Source organism: Channa argus, chromosome 12 (genome assembly GCF_033026475.1).
Source record: "Channa argus isolate prfri chromosome 12, Channa argus male v1.0, whole genome shotgun sequence".
Taxonomy (NCBI): domain Eukaryota; kingdom Metazoa; phylum Chordata; class Actinopteri; order Anabantiformes; family Channidae; genus Channa; species Channa argus.
This window is the reverse complement of record NC_090208.1, coordinates 4787610-4807493: the sequence shown is the minus strand read 5'-3', so window position 1 is coordinate 4807493 and position 19884 is coordinate 4787610. Positions and strand designations below refer to the sequence as shown.

The following is a 19884-nucleotide window of genomic DNA, read 5'->3' as shown; positions in this document are numbered from 1 at the left end:
TTTAGTTTAAAAAGTTTGTCTCTTTGTCAAGTCCCTTCTGCGTTACATGCTGATGCTTAGGTTACAACTTCAAGTCGGTGATTGACACTCTGAGCTTTAAGTTTAGTTAAATGAAAACACTAAAAGCAACAATGAGTCGTCTCTGCTCTGTGTTACTGTTTGTCTGCAGCATGGATTAGTTCACCTGCAGTGCTGTGAATACTTATGTACATGTCATTTGTTTCATTTTGTATTTTTAAGACATTTGCAAAGATTTTAAACAAACTTCTTTCACATTGTCATTATGGGCTATTGTTTGTAGAACTTTGAGGAAAATAATGAATTTGATCCATTTTGGAATAAGGCTGTAACATAACAAAAGGGGGAAAACGTTCTGGAGGCACTGTCTGCTGTAGACTTTCATTATTGTCCAGAAACTATTAAAAACACACCAACCAGACCCACTGCTTCACTGGGTGACATGTTTCTCCATTTCAAAACCCACTGTGTAAAATAAAACAACAACTATAGAAAGTTTTAGTGTAAATCATCCTTTAATGATTGACCTCAAGCTGCTTCTTCCACAGCCACAGAATTCCCACATTCACAACCAGCTCAGAACCAGGTGAATTGTTGGCCAGCTTGGTAACAGCAACTCAAGGTGCACACAGCTAGGTGTCAACTGACCCGGAAACAGGAACAGGATCAGTCCCAGAACCAGACGAGGCGTCAGTTTCTTTTTTCGGCTTCTAAAAGATTAAAGGCAGTCAGGTTCTATCCCAGCTCACATTGGATAAGAGACCATGTACAAACTTAACAAGTGACAATTCTATCACAGGGTAGAGACAGAGATGAGCACTAATACTCACTAATTAACAATATGTAGCTTCCAGTTAATCTGGTCTGCAGATCTTTGCATCTCCAAGCACCTGAAGACCAACACAGACACTGGGAGAACATGCAAACTCATAAGTCACCTGTGTAAAGTTGTGTCTGACTTTGTGCTGATATATATGAATTTGTGTGTGGTCCTCTACCTCCTGTTATCTGACATGTATAAAAAACTGCATATCAATACAATGTCTAACTATATATTTGCACTAAAGATATTTCTGTTCAGCATAGATACTGTAACAAGACTGACTTGTTGGTCAGTCTCCATTTGTGGACATGGCCTTTACATACATCATACCTGCTTTTAAAATCTTGACTGCAACAAAATTTACTTTTTATAGGTGGAACAGAGGAGCCCAGTTTGTAAACCTCATGTACCCTAATCCATTAAATAACACAGAAGCAACACAAATTACTGCAGCACAATAGTGAACTGAGGATTTAGGTTGGGCCCCTTTTCTTAAGTCAAGTCCCATTAGAAGTGTGTTTCACACTATCAGTAAGATTGTAGGAGGTAGAGAAGAACAAGGACTTTGCATGGCAGCCACTGCCATTGGTGTGTGAGTGTGTGTGTGAATGGGAATCATCATTGTAAAGTGCTTTGGATAAAAGTATTATATAAGTGGTCATTTACCGACGAGTGTTCATCACTGAAGCCTGTTCTGCCTCCTGCTGCTGAGGGCAGGTAATGTGTAACTGACAGAATAAAATTCAGAAGCTGTTAAACAAAGGAGATTAGATCACTTAAGATCAACAAGTCAACAGGACAAACCCACATATAGAGGCCGGGGTCATGTGCTTGTTTTTTATGTTTAAACCAGGTAAAACTAAAACGTCCACCACACTGATCAGTTGTGTTGTGTAGTTGTTTCTTATTAGAATTGACTTAAAGTTCTTTGCTGTAACAAGTCAAATAAAAATAAGAATAATAATTTGGCCACTGGACGTCGTCATTTTGACTTTATCACATGGTTTGAGCCACTGAAATGTTATTTTTATTTATGTGATTTAGTGCTTTAGAAACTAGTTTCACCATCACTGACAGTGTCTTTCATTGTTACCTCAGTCTCTCCAGGCCTCCCAGAGCTAACTACTTATGTTTGTTTGTACCTTGTTGGGGAATATAGGACCAAATATAGGACCACAATGCAACAACACCATCTAGTGTTACTTCTAGAAAACTGCAGTAAATTACAGTGAACAGCCATGAATTACAAGATCAGCATAGGAGTGTACAGGACTAATTTAAATGGTAAATCAGAGTTCAATTTAAACATGTTTCAATTTTTTGTCAGCTGACTTCCTGATTTTGATTCAAAGCCTCCTCTTATATTTCACACAAACTACAAAGTACTGGTGAGATTTGCAGTACTTGCAAAAATATAATTTAAATGTACTTTGTTTTGCAGAGAATCATCCAGCTCAGAAAGTGTGTTGTCCTCAGTCACATTTAATGTTGAGTGATGTCTACAGTCAGATCTGGTTAGAACAGCTGCTAATGCTCCTACAAGTTCCCTCAAAGGCAGCACCAGCAGATGGAGGTTCGATAGAAACTGATTTAAAGAACTAGAAGAACTCTGCTCCTCTGTAACTGATCCAGAATATATAATGGAAAAGTTTCAACACTTTTAGCTTTTCCCTTAACAGGTCACCACAGTGGAACATGTGCCGCACGTTCCACAAGGTCGCCCTTGGTGGCTGGGTGGGGTGGGATTTGGACCTGCTGCCTTCTGCATCCCAAACCAATGCTTTACCACTGAGCCACCACATACATTTACTAATTAATCTCCATTATCATCGGTTTTGCACCGACCTAAAAACAATGATGATTTAAAGGAGCTGTCCCCCCGCAGCTGATTCTACCTGAATCATCCAGCAGGTGGCAGCACATCATCATATTCACATGGTCTGATTCCAATATTGGAGGAAAAGTGTGAATCAGATCTGCCTGTTTAGTTTCTGTCTGTTTCTCTGCTCATGTTATTTTCTGTTTTCTCTCTGTGTGAAAACCACTGTGGTTCTGACTGTGACTTGAAGACTGTAACTGAACGATGACGACTGATTAGAGCAGAGTGAATCATTATTCAGGTAGTTGTGGATTTCTCTTCTGACATTGTTGTTAAAATGTGATGAAGCTGATCAGATGGAAGAATGAGACATGGTTTTGTATTAAAGTGCACACTCAGCATTAACCACACACAGGTGCTGTACATCAATGCAGAGAAGTGTTTTCTCCTCACTGTCAGAATCACTGGGACAACTGTGGACTGAAACTTGGCAAACACTCAATTACAATAAGTTTAAAGCATATTTCCGTCGTATAGCAGATTTACGTTAAGCTAACAAAGACAAATGAGCAACTTAACACAGAAATGTAAATGTCTTACAAATTTATATAAATCATAAAACCAACCTTGTTGCCACTTTCAACTGGAGCTAAACACAAAAAGACACTGTCCGTAACCGTCTCCTTAATGTCTTTAGTCTCGTTTTATTTGTCTGTCTGTTACCTTTTACCATCTTCTACCGTTGTTAAGTTTTGCTTTTATTACGTGTTGGCTGTCCTTTCAAAATAAAACACTTGGCGTCTTACAGGAAATTATAAAAATAAAAGCCACAAAACAAATCACAAAGGTTTGAACTGAGCACATTAGCAGGAGAAAAACAACATTGTGAGGACGTTACACTCCCACCAAATCATGGGTGTTTGATTACCAGTGAACATAAAACACTTTATAATAATATACTCAGCAACAAGAATATTTAACTATAACTATGTTTAAGCAGACCCTAATAACAGAACTAGCTTATGAACTGGACGTTCCTCCACGGATACTTTGCTGGGCGGGAGCCTTTTTTAATTCAGATTTTTATCTCCTAGAACAATCTTGACTCTCCTGACTAGTCCATCTTTATCTGTTACAGTCTCTGTAACTCTTCCTAGTCTCCACTCTGCTCTTGGTGAGACTTCATCTGTGTCTCTAACTACATCACCTACTTGAATGTTTTTCTTAGGTGTGTGCCATCGCTGTCTGACAGTAATGCTGTGGAGGTACTCCTTCCTCCAGCGACTCCAAAACTGCTCTGTCATGTGTTGCACTTGTCGCCATCTTTTTTGTCCATACAGATCCTCTTTAACAAAGTTGCCTGGAGGAGGTAGTGCTGGTGTGGATTTCATGGTAATGAGGTGATTAGGAGTGAGCAGTTCCAGGCTGTTTGGATCATTCAGATTGTCCACAGTCAGTGGGCGGCTGTTGACTATTGCCATCGTTTCATACAGTTCGGTCCGTAGAGAGGCATCATGGAGTCTACCAGAGGAGAGTGAGAGAGTGAAGCTGAGGATATTTCTTACAGTTTTAATCTGTCGCTCCCAAACTCCACCTGCTTGACTTGCATGGGCTGCATTCATTACAAAGTCACATTGCTTTGAAGCCAGGAAGGTTATCAGCCTCTTTGCATCAACTTCCTGTAAAGCTTTGCTGAGTTCATTTTTGGCACCAACAAAATTAGTCCCTTGGTCAGACTTAATTTGTCTCACTGAGCCTCTCAATGCAATAAAGCATCGCAGACCATTGACGGATGCATCAGTTGACAGATCCTCCAGCATCTCTATGTGATGGCCCTGGAGCAAAAACAAGTAAAGAGCAGAACATGTCGTGTTCTTTTCTACCTTCTTTGGTCATAAAAGGCCCAAAACAGTCCATGTCACAGTATGTGAAAGGCGGAGATGGTTCCATTCGTTCTGTAGGTAGATCACACATTCTTTGTCCTTCCACAGGTCTCCTTAATCTCCAGCAAATCACACACTGGTGAATGTAGGATGTAACAGCTCTACTCATACGTTGGATCCAATAACTTATCTATTTTCTATCTTATTTCATTGAGGGTGAATCCCTTTCCCTGATGTCCAACCCTTCCATGGTAGTATGCAATTATCAGTTTTTTTGCACCTTAAGAACACGATCTTGGTCAAGAAAGACATCAAGCTGATGCTGCCAATTGTTGCTTGGCAGCTGATTTCTCTTACTTGTTGTTCTTATTTCTTCCTCGTATGTCTTCTTCTGGAGGTCTTTGATTATGATGCTCTCTGCATGATTCTTTTCCCACATATCACATAGGGGGTGGAAACAAGGCTAGAGCCCTGCTGAATGTAAAAAGGTCACTTTCAACATTCCAGTGAATCCTAATGCTCTCTCTATTTGCATGCCATCAAAGGCAAGGTTCTTTTTTGTAATGTCTGTTGCATGTTCTGATGTGGGTTTACTTTGCAGAACAGCACTGTTGTTTGACACAAACTTGTGTAGACGTAGACCCTTAGCACATATTTCACATGCCTCCTTTGCCAGTTCTATGGCCTTGAAAACACTCTCGGTACTTGTAACTCCATTATCCAAAAAACAAAAACAAAACAATGAACTTGACTCCTGATGGACATAAGAGACTGTTTTCTTTGGCTAGATGTTTCAGCCCATAGTTTGCCATAGCTTTGTCTGGCCATATCGTTAGTCAAGTTTGTTCCAGGCATCTTGGTACAACTCTCCATCATTTCTGTAGAAGGTCCCTTCAAGGCATTTACAAGCTGGGCCACTAACATATGTTTTGAGGTAATACAACTTATCAGCAGGAGAAATGCCTTTTCGATCTATAAGTGACATGAAACAGGTTTTCCATTCAGTGAAGGGGATTAGCTCACCAGTGAAGCAGCTCACGGAGGCGACATCTTTCCCTTTCTGCATCAAAGTCTCCATCAATGCCAGTTAGTCTTTCATTTGGGATTTTAATTGTGTCACTGGTCACTGCCTCACATGAATCTACCTTTCGTCTTAAAATCGGTTGTTGGTGTTATATAATCTCTAATTTCAGCGTAGAGTTTCATGATGTCGTCCTTCTCTTTCTCTAAAATGTCTGCAATTGTTGTGCGTTTCAGTGATGTCTGACTTTAGTTCTTAATTTCTTCCCTTTTGTAAGTGGCCATGCTTTCACCTCCTCCACGCAGTAATCATCATCTATTAAACAAAAGATCTTGTTCTTTTTTCCATCATCTTCCAACTTGGCCTTTCTTGCATTTAACCAACTTTGCAAAGCACTTTCCATGACCTTAAGAGTTGGCTTTGCCTGTTTTTTTTCCTTTCCATTATTCACTGTCACAATTTTGGTTAAGGGTGGACCCAAGTAAGGAGATTGCAGATAACAAAGGGCTTTTCATGACAGAGACTTAAATGGTGAACAGAAGTCGCTCCTAACAGGATGATACTAGAAACTGGATTCAGAACAGATACAGACTAAGACAACTAACCACAGGACCAGCACACAAGGGGAGTTAACTTAATAGAATCTAAGATGACAACAGGGTGGACGCTGAAATCAAGAGGGGAACAGAATTTACCAAAATAAACACAGCTAAGGCTCAGGGACAAGTTAGGCGAGGAAATTAAAGAACAAACACTAAACAATCACTCAGGAGAAAACAAAGGCTACTAAATAAATAAAGTACAGATAAACGTTAAACTACTAAAGCAGGTAAACACAAGGAGAAGACTAAGGAGACTAACAGGAATGAAAAAAGGACACAAACTACTGAACAAATGAACACACGTAGTAATGACTAAAGTAAAACAGAGCACGACTTAAAAAACACAGTGGAAGGGAAAGATACCAAAGTAACACAGGAACTAAGGGGAGGCAGACACGAACAAACTGAACATAAAGAACCGGCAAACTGAAGAACACAGGCGCAGATCTAAACACGAAAAAACCAGGATCAAAACAAGCGGAAAAAACTGGACACTGAATTCAACAGAAGGCAAACCTCAGACCAAAAACAACACAAAAGCACAGAGTCCAGGATTAAAGAGTCCATGAAGCCAAGAAGGTCTAAGAAAAACAAATTCAGGTTTTTCCAAAAGTCCAGAGTCTACTGTGGGGTTGGTGAGGTAACAACGACAGCAATGACTAAGAGGATCTGGCAGGGGAGTGAAGGGAAGACTGAACTTCAATAGAGGAGGGAACAGGTGCAAACAATGAGGGACAACGAGGGTAAAGCTGGGCAAAAGAACCAGGGACAGGAAGTAGGGAGAAGGGGCCACAAAATAAAAGTCCAAAACCAGGAAGTACACTGTGACCATGACATTCACTGAATATTAATCTACGTGTTTAATCCAAGTAGAGATGGTTTCTCACTAATGTGGAGGCAGGTTTTCTCATGTCCGGAGGTCCAACAATTATCCACTCCAGAGATCATTGTATGACAAACACTGACCATTTATTAAATTCTACATTCCACAATTGAGCTGATAAAGTAATTTCACAGAAAAATACTGAGATGACCAAAAAAGTCCGAGTTCTACTAAATAATCACAAAGAACACGGTATGAAACCATGTACCTCCACAGCTACGCACACTCAACTTTCCACTACTACCTTGTTGCTCTTCCAGTTCATTTATAACACAAATGAAATCACAATTTAAAAACTTCATCGTGTATTTACTTGGATTATATGTGTGTAAAAAAATAAGAAAATCAGAAAGGGGCAAATACTTTATAACAGCACTGTGTAAAAACTTTCTACATGAAAAGGTTTTTATTCTGTACTGTTTAATTATTGTTCCATACATCACCTGTTGTGTAGAGGTTTGGGGAGATGCTTGTAAAACTCAGTAAATGTATATTTGTACAGCAGAGAGCTGTAAGAATTATCAGTAGATGTTCTTATCAAGGACCTCAAACCATCTGTTTCTCAAAGCAGTGTTAATGACATTTGATAATAGACTTTAAAATTGCAAATTGTTCAGATATAATCTACAAAGGAAGTAAAAAATTGCTACCAAAGAACATAGAAAATATATTTCAAGAGAGAGTATGTTTAGGAAAGTCAGAGCCAGTACAAATTTGAAAAGCACATGTGTTTCACTCAGAATGGTGAATTTATGGAACAAACTTGAGGATGAATTAAAAACATGTGACAATCAAATGGTTTAAGAAGATGTTTAAAAATATTGTGTTGAAGTACGAGAATGTAATATAACATGACTTTGTATCTAGGAGGAACAAATTGGTTATTGAAAAGCTGTCTTCCTGTTTGTTGATTATTTGACTATTGCTTGAGAACTACTAGATATTTGTACTTATTGTCTTATTTATCCGGGATATAAAGAGGAATAGAACGATAAATGTGTAGGTGATTACAAATGGTAGGGTTATAATTAAGCTTTGGATTCAGCATACGTCCTTTCAGTCTCATTTGAGAGGACTTACTGTAAATTGTACAAAGTTTCAATGATATGAATGAGTCTTTAATTGTAAAGACTGGACACATTATTTACTCAAAGTGAACAACTGCGACTCAAGAAAAAGCACAGAAAGCTCAGAAAAAAGTGATTTGATCCCATCTGTAGTTCATCTTGTTTCAGCACATTTCCTGAAAGCAGCAGAGTCAAATGAATGACAGTAAAGAGCAGCAGTAAGTGACATGTCTGAGCATCTGAGAACAAATCTGCAGCTTCTTCTAAATCACATAATAATGATATGATCATAAAAAATAACTAAGCATACAAAGTCATGCAGGTGAAGTATCCATCTATTGTCTTAACCACTTATTCTGTTCAGGGTCCAGCTGTCATTGGCTGAGAGGCAGGGTCCACCCTGGACAGGTCTCCAGTCTTTCTCAGGGCCAACGCACAAAGACAATTATTCAGTCAATATATTGTAGTGATATTTATATTAATAATGACTAAGAAAAAAACATATATTCACCTTTGTACAGGACATTTGAAGTTGTTTACATGTTGCACACAAAACCTTACGTGTCAGTATGTGAATAGAACAAATCAATCACAGATCCTTTGTAAACGTCATATCTGCTGTTCAAATGTAGTTTTATGTGGAGAGAGCTTTGGTTTAAATACAGTATGTTTCAGTGTTTAGTCTGTTTGAATATTAACTGCTCTCAATGTTTCATAAAGAAGTGTTTGACTGATCTTGTTCCTGCTTTTCTCTGGATTTTTCCCTGTTTTTGTTCAGATCTAAAAGTTGAAGGGAAACCTGGAGATGATGTCACTCTTCAGTGTCAGGGGACAGAAGAGTTTACAACTTTAAAGTGGAACAAACCTGATCTGAAGTCAAAGTATTATGTTTACTTTATTAGTGATAAGGAGGTACGTAAACAGTACCAGCATGAATCATTTCAAGATCGGGTTGAGCTTAAAGATCCAAACATGAAGAACAGAGACGCATCAGTGATTCTGAAGAACATCAACATCAATGATGCTGGAACATATGAGTGTTATGTTGGAGAAGGAGGCCGTTTTAAACTCATCAACAGAGTCACTTTGACAGTTCATCAACCAGGTGAGTGTGTGTGTGTGTGTGTGTGTGGATCAGAGGTGAAGCTGCTTCCTGGTTGTTGATGTGAGAGTGAACCATCACAGATCAGATGTTTGTGTTTTCTAAAGATGTTGCTGATGAGACTTTGTAGCAAACAGCTGCTATGAGTGATGGGATCAAAGTGCAGTAGATAATGTCTGACAGGAGTTTGAAGAGGAAATGGATTCATCACCTACCTGACACCTCACACCTCATTCTCTTCTCACAGGTGGAGACACAGAAGGAGATGACAAAAATGAAGGAGACAAGGATGGAAATGTTGGACTGAAAGTTGGTCTCTCAGTTGTTGCTCTGCTTGTTGGTGTTGTTGGTGTTGTGATGTATAGAAAACGTAAAGGACCCAAAGAGGAGACTTCATACAAAGCTGCTGATGATAAAGACACTGACCATCAGTAGGTGTAAAATGTCTCCTCAGTTTCCTCAGTGACTAATTCACTGATGCAGGACAAACAGCAGTTCAGGCTTCAGCCTTTTTCTTTTTATCCCACAGTAAATTTTTACTATCAACAATGTGATGATGCATTTCTTAACATTTCTTCCTCAGTCTCTGTGTTTCTCAGCTCTAAACAGACAAGTGTCATTTTAAACTTGACTCAGTCATTTACTAACTCAGTCTGAGGAAACAGTGACTCTTTGTTTTTCTGCAGGACAGTGAAAGTGGACAGAGACATACAAACCAAAGCTTCATGTTTTATATATTAAGGCTGTTACATGATGTGAATATGAAGATCACTGTTTATGATCCTGTTTGTTTCACCTGATGTTTGTCATCTGACACATCACAAACTGATATTATTCTCTGTCAATCAGTATTAAAGTCAGAGGCTGCTTTTAAATTAGCAACTGCAGCAGCTGTTTGTAAATTCAGACTAGTTTTAATATTTGTGTGTTATTAACTGCAGATTTATGAATTATAATAAGTTCAACCACGATCATCAAACAAGCTTCAGTTAGTGGGAGAATCAAATGTTTCCCTCTGAACTACACAGTTACTAAATGTGCTGTGCATATTATTATGTTTTGTCTGTGGTTTTACTAATGTATTTGCATAGTGTGTGTACATATAGAAATACTTACAAATGCACAGAAGTTTTAACTGGACTCAGTAAATCATTTGTTTGACTAAGAACTGAAAGATTTAAAGCCACAGTAGTTGATGACTTTACAAACAGCTGCAGCAGCTCAGTCCTGCAGAGAGAAACTTTAGTGACTGACCATCTTTTACTGTCAAACAGCTGATCTGTGTGATTTAGTTTAACCTGATTCCTCAGATTAAAGATTTTAACAGTTGTTCAGTCACTGACCAGAAACACAGACTTGTTTTATGTTAATGTTAATGTTTGTCTTCTTTGACATGTGGAGTCCACAACACATTTCTTTGTAAATTATTTTTAATTGTATTTTTTTCTACCAAGCTTCATGTTTACTTTCTCTCTAAAAGCTGTTTTGCAGAATCTAACACATCACCTGAACAGGTTGATTCACACAACACTTAAAATCTACAAACTAGGTGTTAATGAAAGGAGTCATTAATGAATATTTATGTCAGCAGGGCAGTTAAAATGGAAATGAGAACTATTTTTCTGATCAATATAAAAAACTAGAATACTAGAATAAATTAATAAGGCTTTTTATGAAATAAGAGTCGGATGGAGACACAAAATTCCTCTCAAACAACATGAATGTTCTTATAAGAAAAATGAAATGTTCTTAAATAATAATTTTGGTTGTTTGTGTTTGAGCACTGAGCTGTGTGAATGTAATGGTCCTATTGTACATGAGAGACACAGACTGGGACTAGTTCTGTGATGTAAAGTCAAACGAATGCATCAAATCACATGTTAATCATACTGTTTATGACTAGTGGATATTCAATTAATTCCATTTTCATTTAGATTAAGTCCACCACTCTGCTCTGGGTTCACATGAGCTGCCTACAACATGAGCATGTTTAACGTTGAAGGCTGCACCAGTGGCTTCAAGTTCATTTAAACTGCTGCTTTCTGTTCCTTAACTCAGCCTCTACACTGACCATGTAGACATGTCCTGGTTGTTTTGTGGCCTGAAGCTGGTGATAAAGTACTTTTACTGCGCTGGGACAAAATCAGCAGCTGAGAATAGAAACCTGGAGCAATCTTGGATCTAAAAGTATTGCAGCTTGATGTTGGATCCATCACCATTAAAACTGACAATGAAGCAGCAACTCCACCTTTACATTAATGTAATGTATTGAGTGAGCAATATCTGACTTTGATATTTGCTCTGACTTTGCTAGACCCTATTCCAACTAAGTTGCTCAAGGAAGCTTTACCCTTAATAGATACGTTTATATTAGATCAATCTATCTTTAGAATCAGGCTATGTACCACAGGCCTATAAGGTAGCTGTAATTAAACCACTACTTAAAAAACCCTGTCTTGACCCAGGTGTTTTAGACAATTACAGACCAATATCTAATCTCCCCTTTATTTCTAAAATAATTGTAGTTGCAAAACAATGATGTGACCACATTTATAGGAATAATTAGTATGAAGACTTTCAGTCAGGATTTAGAGTTCATCATAGTACAGAAACAGCACTGGTAAAAGTCACCAACGATCTTCTCATGGCCTCAGATAATGGACTCATCTCTATACTTGTTCTGTTAGATCTTAGTGCTGCATTTGATACCATTGATCATAACATTTTATTACAGAGACTGGAACATGAAATTGGGATTAAAGGACCAATACTTTTTACTTTATATATGTCTCCTTTAGGCAACATTATTAGAAAACACTCCATAAATTTCCACTGTTATGCTGATGATACCCAGCTATATTTATCTATGGAACCAGATGAAAATAATCAGTTAATAAAGCTTCAAGCCTACAAGACATAAAGGCCTGGATGTCCCACAATTTTTTACTTTTAAACTCAGACAAAACTGAAGTCATAGTATTTGGGCCCAAAAATCTCAGAGATATGATGTCCAACCATATTGTTACTCTAGATGGCATATGTCTGGCCTCCAGTACTACTGCTACTAATCTCTAGAACACCCTTCTTCCACCTACGGAACATTGCCAAAATTAGGAGCATCCTGTCTCAAAGTGATGCTGAAAAACTGGTCCATGCATTTGTTACCTCTAGGTTGGACTACTGTAATTCCCTACTTTCAGGATACCCCAGTAACTCCCTAAAGAGCCTGCAATTAATCCAAAATGCTGCAGCAAGAGTGCTGACTGGAACTAGCAAGAGAGATCATATTTCACCTTCACTAGCTTCTCTCCATTGGCTTCCCATTAAATTTAGAATAGAATTTAAAACCCTGGTTCTTACATATAAAGCTCTGAACATTCAGGCTCCATCATATATAGAAGACGTCATAGCACCATATCATCCCAGTAGACCACTTTGATCTCAGAATGCAGGCCTACTTGTGGTTCCTAGAATTTCCAAAGGTAGAATGGGAGGTAGAGCCTTTAGGTATCAAGCTCCTCTCCTGTGGAACCAGCTCCCAGTTCAGATTCAGGAAGCAGACACCCTCTCTACTTTTAAGTCTAGACTTAAAACCTTCCTCTTTAATAAAGCATATAGTTAGTTATAGTTATGCTGCTATAGGCTTAGACTGCTGGGGGACCCACCCCCCAATGCACTGAGCTCTTTTCCTCCTCTTGACCATCTCTCCTCTCCTCTCACCCCGCAATTGTCACCACTGTATGTCATTAACTCTGTGTGTTCTCTCCCGTAGTTGTCTTTGTCCTCCTCTGTCCCCCTCTCTCTGTCCCTTTCTGCAGGTGTCCCCCGGCTTTGAAGCTGTGTGTCTTCCAGCGTGCAGCTACTGGTCCTACCAATCTGCCCGATGTTTTGTCGTTGCTTTTGTTGATCTGTTCTTTTCTCTTTCCCCTTTCCACTCACCCCAACCGGTCAAGGCAGATGGTCGTCCACCCTGAGCCTGGTTCTGCTGGAGGTTTCTTCCGTTAAAGGGAGTTTTTCCTCTCCACTGTTGCCTATGGCTTGCTCCAGGGGGAATTGTTGGGTTCTCTTTATACATCTTTATAGTCTTCAGTTTCACAGCCAAAAATCACCAAATCCATTTTCCCATGAACGAAAACCGAACTTTTTTCTGCTCCTCGTTCCTCATCTGCATCCACTCTGCACTGTGCAGACACAGGGGGCGGAGCTACTCCACACTACACCTGTTCAGACTCTGCAGACAGGTAACGATTCCACTACATGTCATTATTCAAACCAAACGCGATAAAATACACTCTGAGAATTGTCGCCTTTATGTTGACAAGGTTACACAACCTTTACCCTATAAATACTGAAACTGAAAGTATTAACACTTGTCTTTAAAATAAAGTCCCTTTAAAACACCCTCTTATCCACCAAAATGGCAAACAGAGGACAGAACACTTGTGTCCCGAACACTGCACAACCGCATTGTGACCCCATGTCGAGCTAGTTAATAGAAATCAAAGATCAGACAGCTCTTATTATTTTTACATCACTATCCCTAAAGACAGAGTTAGCTGAACTTTGTTTTCAGAACACCCACAATAACAGTTGCAGTACACCGTATTGGCCACTCCTATACCCAGCACTCTCCCTCACGGTGCCAGCCAACATATACACCACGTATAACAGAACACACAGAACTACCCATAATTCCCACAGGGCTCAATGTGCCAGCCCCTCACACTAATCCACTAGCTGGGCTGTTAAACTATTACAATATAAATCATTCCTACCAAGAATGTGAACACAACTCTCACTCCAGATAAACAAGGACCGGATGGCCTCTAGAAAATACCCTGACGGAGTCCACAAAACACGTGACTGTCTGTGCATGCTCCCACACCCCCTCCTGTAGGCTTGTAAGAATAAAGGTTTGGTCCACTGTTTCACAGCCAGGGAGATCTGCATAGTTCCTCCCAGATCTGAGGCTTAACATTTGGTTGAAGCATCCTTCCCAGAACTCTGTCATAGGCTTTTTCAGGGAGTCTGACCAGTGTGATACCTCAGTATTCGGAGCACACCTTCCAGTCCCCTTTCTTAAATATGGGAACAACCATCACAATTTGCCACCAAAAGTTACTGCTTTTGTCCTCCATGTGACATTAAACTGGCGTGTGAGCGAAGACAGCTGACAATTCTCCCACCCCCAGGTGTTTGTATCCACAACTACCTGATCTGCCTCCCCTCTGGCCTGCCCATCTGTTGCTTTAGGAAACCCAACCATGCTCAAAAGGCCTCCTTCAGCTTTATGGCCTCTATTACCGCTGATGGTAACCAAGATGTCACCACAACAGGCACCAAAAACCTTCTGGCCACAACTCAAAGTGGCTGCTTCCACACAACAGGATTTAAACACAGTCCAGTTGGAGTCCATGTCTGCAGGACTACTGGAGAAATTCTTTTGAAGATGGGAGTTAGAGCCAGGCATTTCCAAACACCTTTACTACGTTTGGATTCACCATCTCTGTCCGACAGTCTCCCGTATTAAAAGCAGACAGCTGAAGTGGTTCAGGCATCTTATAAGAATGCTCACCATATATTATATTTTTGTTAAAATTACCACTTTTCATCAAAGGGCATTTGTCAAGACATGTCTGTAAACTACATAGACATAAAAAACTCTTTTGGGTCTTTTTTTAAATATATGTGTTTGTACATTATTGCAAAACTTCTTTATTCACTTATAAATGTAGCATGTGACCTGGTGTTATAAGATTCTGTGTTGTCATTGCATGTTATTGCATCTTGTTCCGTGGTAAAGACAATTTTGTTAAAATAAAGTTTAGGTCTGAATATATATTTGAGTGTTAGTATTAGTAGCTCTGTTTCAATATTAACTGATGAAAAAATATTTAAATGTTTTCTAAAGATTATTACTGATATTTGCTTTTTCTTTTAAGAACCACACAAGAAGCAACAAGACAAACACACCTGAGCTCATCAGCAACATCACTCTGAAGGTCAACACCTCAGATGAGTGTTTATGTGTGGAAACTGTTTTCTGGGTCTCGCCCTTTGTACATAATTAAAAAGAACCAGGATCAAATGTTGGATGTTGTATCCTGGATCAGGTTATCTGCTATGTTGGTTTCTTCTGACCCACTTAAGTAGTGGATTAGAAAAGTTGGATTTTATCATCTGGGATAACTGCTCACTGTTGTGGTTTTTGACTAGCTAGGGGCGGCTGTAGCTCAGTTGGTAGTTGGTATGGACCACAGGGTCACTGGTTTGATCCCAGCTCCCGGCTACATGTCAAAGTGTCCTTGGGCAAGACACTAAACCCCAAGTTTGTCAGGATCTTGTTGCACTTCCTGTCCCTGGACTTTTATTTTGTGTTGCCCTTCTCCTTACTTCCTGTCCCTGGTTCTGTTCACCCAGCTTTACCGTCGTTGTCCCTCATTGTTTGCACCTGTCCCACCCTCTATTTAAGTTCAGTCTTCCCTTCACTCCCCTGCCAGATCCTCGTCATTGTTAATGTGGTCTCTGCCATCGTGGTTACTGTCTTCCTCGTTGCCGTTATTATCCTCACCAACCCCACAGTAGACTCTGGACTTTTGGTAAAGCCTGAAACTTATGCTTCTCGAACTCTCGGGAAATCTGGACTCCAGCATCTTGGACTTTGGTATTCTGGACTCTGTGTTTCCTGTGTGGTTTTGGTCTGAGGTTTGTCTTTTGGTTAATTCAGTATTTTTGGTCTAGTCCCTAGTTTTCTCCGCTTGTTTTATCCTGGTTTTTTCATGTTTAGGTTTGCTTGTGTGCTCTTCAGTTTGCTAGTGCTTTATGTTGAGTTTGTTTGTGACTGCCTCCCCATAGTCCTTGTGTTTATGTGCTTTAGTGGTTTAACGTTTATCTGTGCCTTATTTATTCAGTAGCCTCTGTTAGTTCTTTCATTTCCTAGTCTAACTTATTCCCTGACCCTTAGCTGTGTTTATTGTGGTCATTCTGTTCCCCTCTTGTTTTCAAGTTAACTCCTTTCGTGTGCTGGTCCTGTTCACCATTTACATCTGTCAATAAAATCCCCTTATTTGCAATCCCTTTCACGGTCTCTTTACTTGGTCCCTCCCTTAACCTAAAACCCTGACAGTAGGATCTGGCCAAAATTGGGACCCTGAGACGTGTAAGGGGCAAATCATGAATCTGTCTGAAGCAATTGAGTTATGGCTTCAGGTAAGAGAGCAATCAGACTCTCAAGTTTATTGTTTTGAAGACCCCAGTCCTCGTTATTCAGTCAGGTACATCGACCCTTATTTTTTCAAAGGCCTTAGACGTAGGAGGATGTCCAAACCTCAGACCAAATTGCTTGTCCCTGACTGCCCTCAGTCTGCCCTTTTTCCAGAGTGTATTTCTGGGTCGGCTGACGCTCCCTCTGCCCCTGACAACCCCCCTGAGTCTGCCTCAGCTCCGCCTGCCCGCTGCCCACCTGTCCCTGTTCTGTTTTCTGGAGAAACCACTCCTCTGACACCTGCGATGTCGACCCCTGTTTCTGGGCTAGCTCCATGTCAGGTCGACACACTCCCTCACTCAGACTTGAGTGTCACAGACCAGTTTGCCACAGAGCCACAGGTAGCTAGATCCTCCCTGCGTAGGAAACGCTCAACCAGACATCGTAGGACCAGCCTCTCCAGCCCCTCCGAACCCCCCAGCCAGGAAACCCTCTCCAGCACCACCTCGGAATCTAGCACTCCGGCTAAATCGGCTCAGGAAGCTAGCGAAAGGGCTCAATTCAAGATCATCGATGATCTACTGACAGCTCTCTATGCCAAGCTGGAAGCCTCCCTCCATGACCCTGCTGCCAGCTGTGCTATAGTTCAGCGTATGGAGGACCTTATTCAGTCCCGGTCTTGGCTACAGGACACAGAGGCTGGTATCAGGTATCTGGCCAGGCTAAGGAACCTCCGGGCCACACTGGAGGGGAAGCAGCCTCCACTTGCCCAGATACACTCGCCTGTCCAAGTTGTGGTTCCCCCTGGACCTGAACCTGCTTCTACTTGCCCTGCTCCTGCCTCTGAACCTGATTCTGCTGTTCCTGCTCCTCTCACGGTTCCAGCTCCTGCCCCTGAACCTGATTCTGCTGTTCCTGCTCCTCTCACGTTCCCAGCTCCTGCCCCTGAACCTGATTCTGCTATTCCGGCTCCTGTCACTGTCTCAGTTCCTGCCTCTGGCCCAGTCAGCATCTCACCCGGCCCTGGCTCTGCACCTGTCCCTGTTTGCCCAGATCTGGTCCAGAGGTCTGGGTCAGCCACCACTCAACCTGCTCCTGTTCCGGGGCGCGTCGACGCCGCCACCTCAGTCCAACCCCCCGGGAGAGTCGACGCCGCCACTACGGTCCAACCCCCCGGGAGAGTTGACACGGCCTCTGGTGATTCTGCTCTGGCTGTTCCTGCCGCGGCGCCGAGGTCGGCGACCGCACGTCTGGTTCCTGTTCCTGTCGCGGCGCCGAGGTCGGCGACCGCTCGTCTGGTTCCTGTCGCGGCGCCGAGGTCGGCGACCGCTCGTCTGGTTCCTGTTCCTGTCGCGGCGCCGAGGTCGGCGACCGCTCGTCTGGTTCCTGTTCCTGTCGCGGCGCCGAGGTCGGCGACCGCTCGTCTGGTTCCTGTCGCGGCGCCGAGTACGGCGACCGCTCGTCTGGTTCCTGTCGCGGCGCCGAGTACGGCGACCGCGCGTCTGGTTCCTGTCGCGGCGCCGAGGTCGGCGACCGCTCGTCTGGTTCCTGTTCCTGTCGCGGCGCCGAGGTCGGCGACCGCTCGTCTGGTTCCTGTTCCTGTCGCGGCGCCGAGGTCGGCGACCGCTCGTCTGGTTCCTGTTCCTGTCGCGGCGCCGAGGTCGGCGACCGCTCGTCTGGTTCCTCTCCCTGTCGCGGCGCCGAGGTCGGCGACCGCTCGTCTGGTTCCTGTCGCGGCGCCGAGGTCGGCGACCGCTCGTCTGGTTCCTGTCGCGGCGCCGAGGTCGGCGACCGCTCGTCTGGTTCCTGTCGCGGCGCCGAGGTCGGCGACCGCTCGTCTGGTTCCTGTTCCTGTCGCGGCGCCGAGGTCGGCGACCGCTCGTCTGGTTCCTCTCCCTGTCGCGGCGCCGAGGTCGGCGACCGCTCGTCTGGTTCCTCTCCCTGTCGCGGCGCCGAGGTCGGCGACCGCTCGTCTGGTTCCTGTTCCTCTCCCTGTCCCGGCGCCGAGGTCGGCGACCGTTACTCCCGTCTCTGTTTGTCCTGTTTCTATGTGCCCAGGTCCAGCTCCCGATTCTAATCCTACTCAGGCGCCTGCCTTTCGACCGGTCAGTGCTCCGCCGGGCCCCGATGCCGATCCTGCTACAGCACCTGCCTCCAGGTCACTCGATGCCTTGTCCGGCCTCGACACAAGTCCTGCTACGGCACCTGCCTCCGGGTCGCTCGCCGCCTCGCCCAGCCTCGACTCTGGTCCGGGCTCTGTTCCTGTTCTGGTTCCTGCTCCTGGCGCCGGGTCGGCCGTGGTCCGGCCTGGCTCTGATCCTGTTCTGGTTCCTGTTCCTGGCGCCGGGTCGGCCGTGGTCCGGCCTGGCTCTGTTCCTGTTCTGGTTCCTGCTCCTGGCGCCGGGTCGGCCGTGGTCCGGCCTGGCTCTGTTCCTGTTCTGGTTCCTGCTCCTGGCGCCGGGTCGGCCGTGGTCCGGCCTGGCTCTGTTCCTGTTCTGGTTCCTTCTCCTGGCGCCGGGTCGGCCGTGTTCCGGCCTGGCTCTGTTCCTGTTCCAGGCGCCGGGTCGGCCGTGTTCCGGCCTGGCTCTGTTCCTGTTCTGGTTCCTGCTCCTGGCGTCGGGTCGGCCGTGGTCCGGCCTGGCTCTGATCCTGTTCTGGTTCCTGCTCCTGGCGTCGGGTCGGCCGTGGTCCGGCCTGGCTCTGATCCTGTTCTGGTTCCTGCTCCTGGCGCCGGGTCGGCCGTGGTCCGGCCTGGCTCTGCTCCTGTTCCAGGCGTCGGGTCGGCCGTGGTACGGCCCACTCCTGACCCTGCTTCTGTTCCTGGTTCCGGGCCAGCCAACACTCCTTCTGGTCAATCTACCAGCCCTCCACTACCGGGTATCAGCCGACGTCGCCGGCCTCCCGTCCGGCTCACCAATGGGCCTCCCGTCCGGCCCCCGGAGGGCTTCTGCCGTCGTCGCCGGCCTCCTGTCCGGCCCCCGGAGGGCTTCTGCCGTCGTCGCCGGCCTCCTGTCCGGCCCCCGGAGGGCCTTCGCTTCTGCCGTCGCCGCCGGCCTCCTGTCCGGCCCCCGGAGGGCTTCTGCCGTCGCCGCCGGCCTCCTGTCCGGCCCCCGGAGGGCTTCTGCCGTCGCCGCCGGCCTCCTGTCCGGCCCCCGGAGGGCTTCTGCCGTCGCCTCCTGTCCGGCCCCCGGAGGGCTTCTGCCGTCGCCTCCTGTCCGGCCCCCGGAGGGCTTCTGCCGTCGCCGCCGGCCACCTGCTCGGCTCCCTGCTGGGTCTCCTCCTGTCGCCGCCGGCCACCTGCTCGGCTCCCTGCTGGGTCTCCTGTCACGTCCTGGAGGGCTTCAAGCCCGCCTCCGGTCCCCCGCCACCCACCCTGGCCCTCCTCCGGACCCCCACCGCCCACCCGGCTCAGCCTGGACCTTCTGGCCTTTTAGGGCTGTCTGGAATCCAGCCCTTGAGGGG

At 44.2% G+C, this 19884-nt stretch overlaps 1 protein-coding gene across 2 annotated transcripts in view; it reads right to left on the bottom strand.

Annotated features, from left to right (window-relative positions):
• The window catches only part of LOC137137844 (uncharacterized), a 135922-nt gene that overhangs the window by 24297 nt on the left and 91741 nt on the right, over positions 1–19884 (bottom strand). The gene's annotated exons all lie outside the window — the stretch shown is intronic.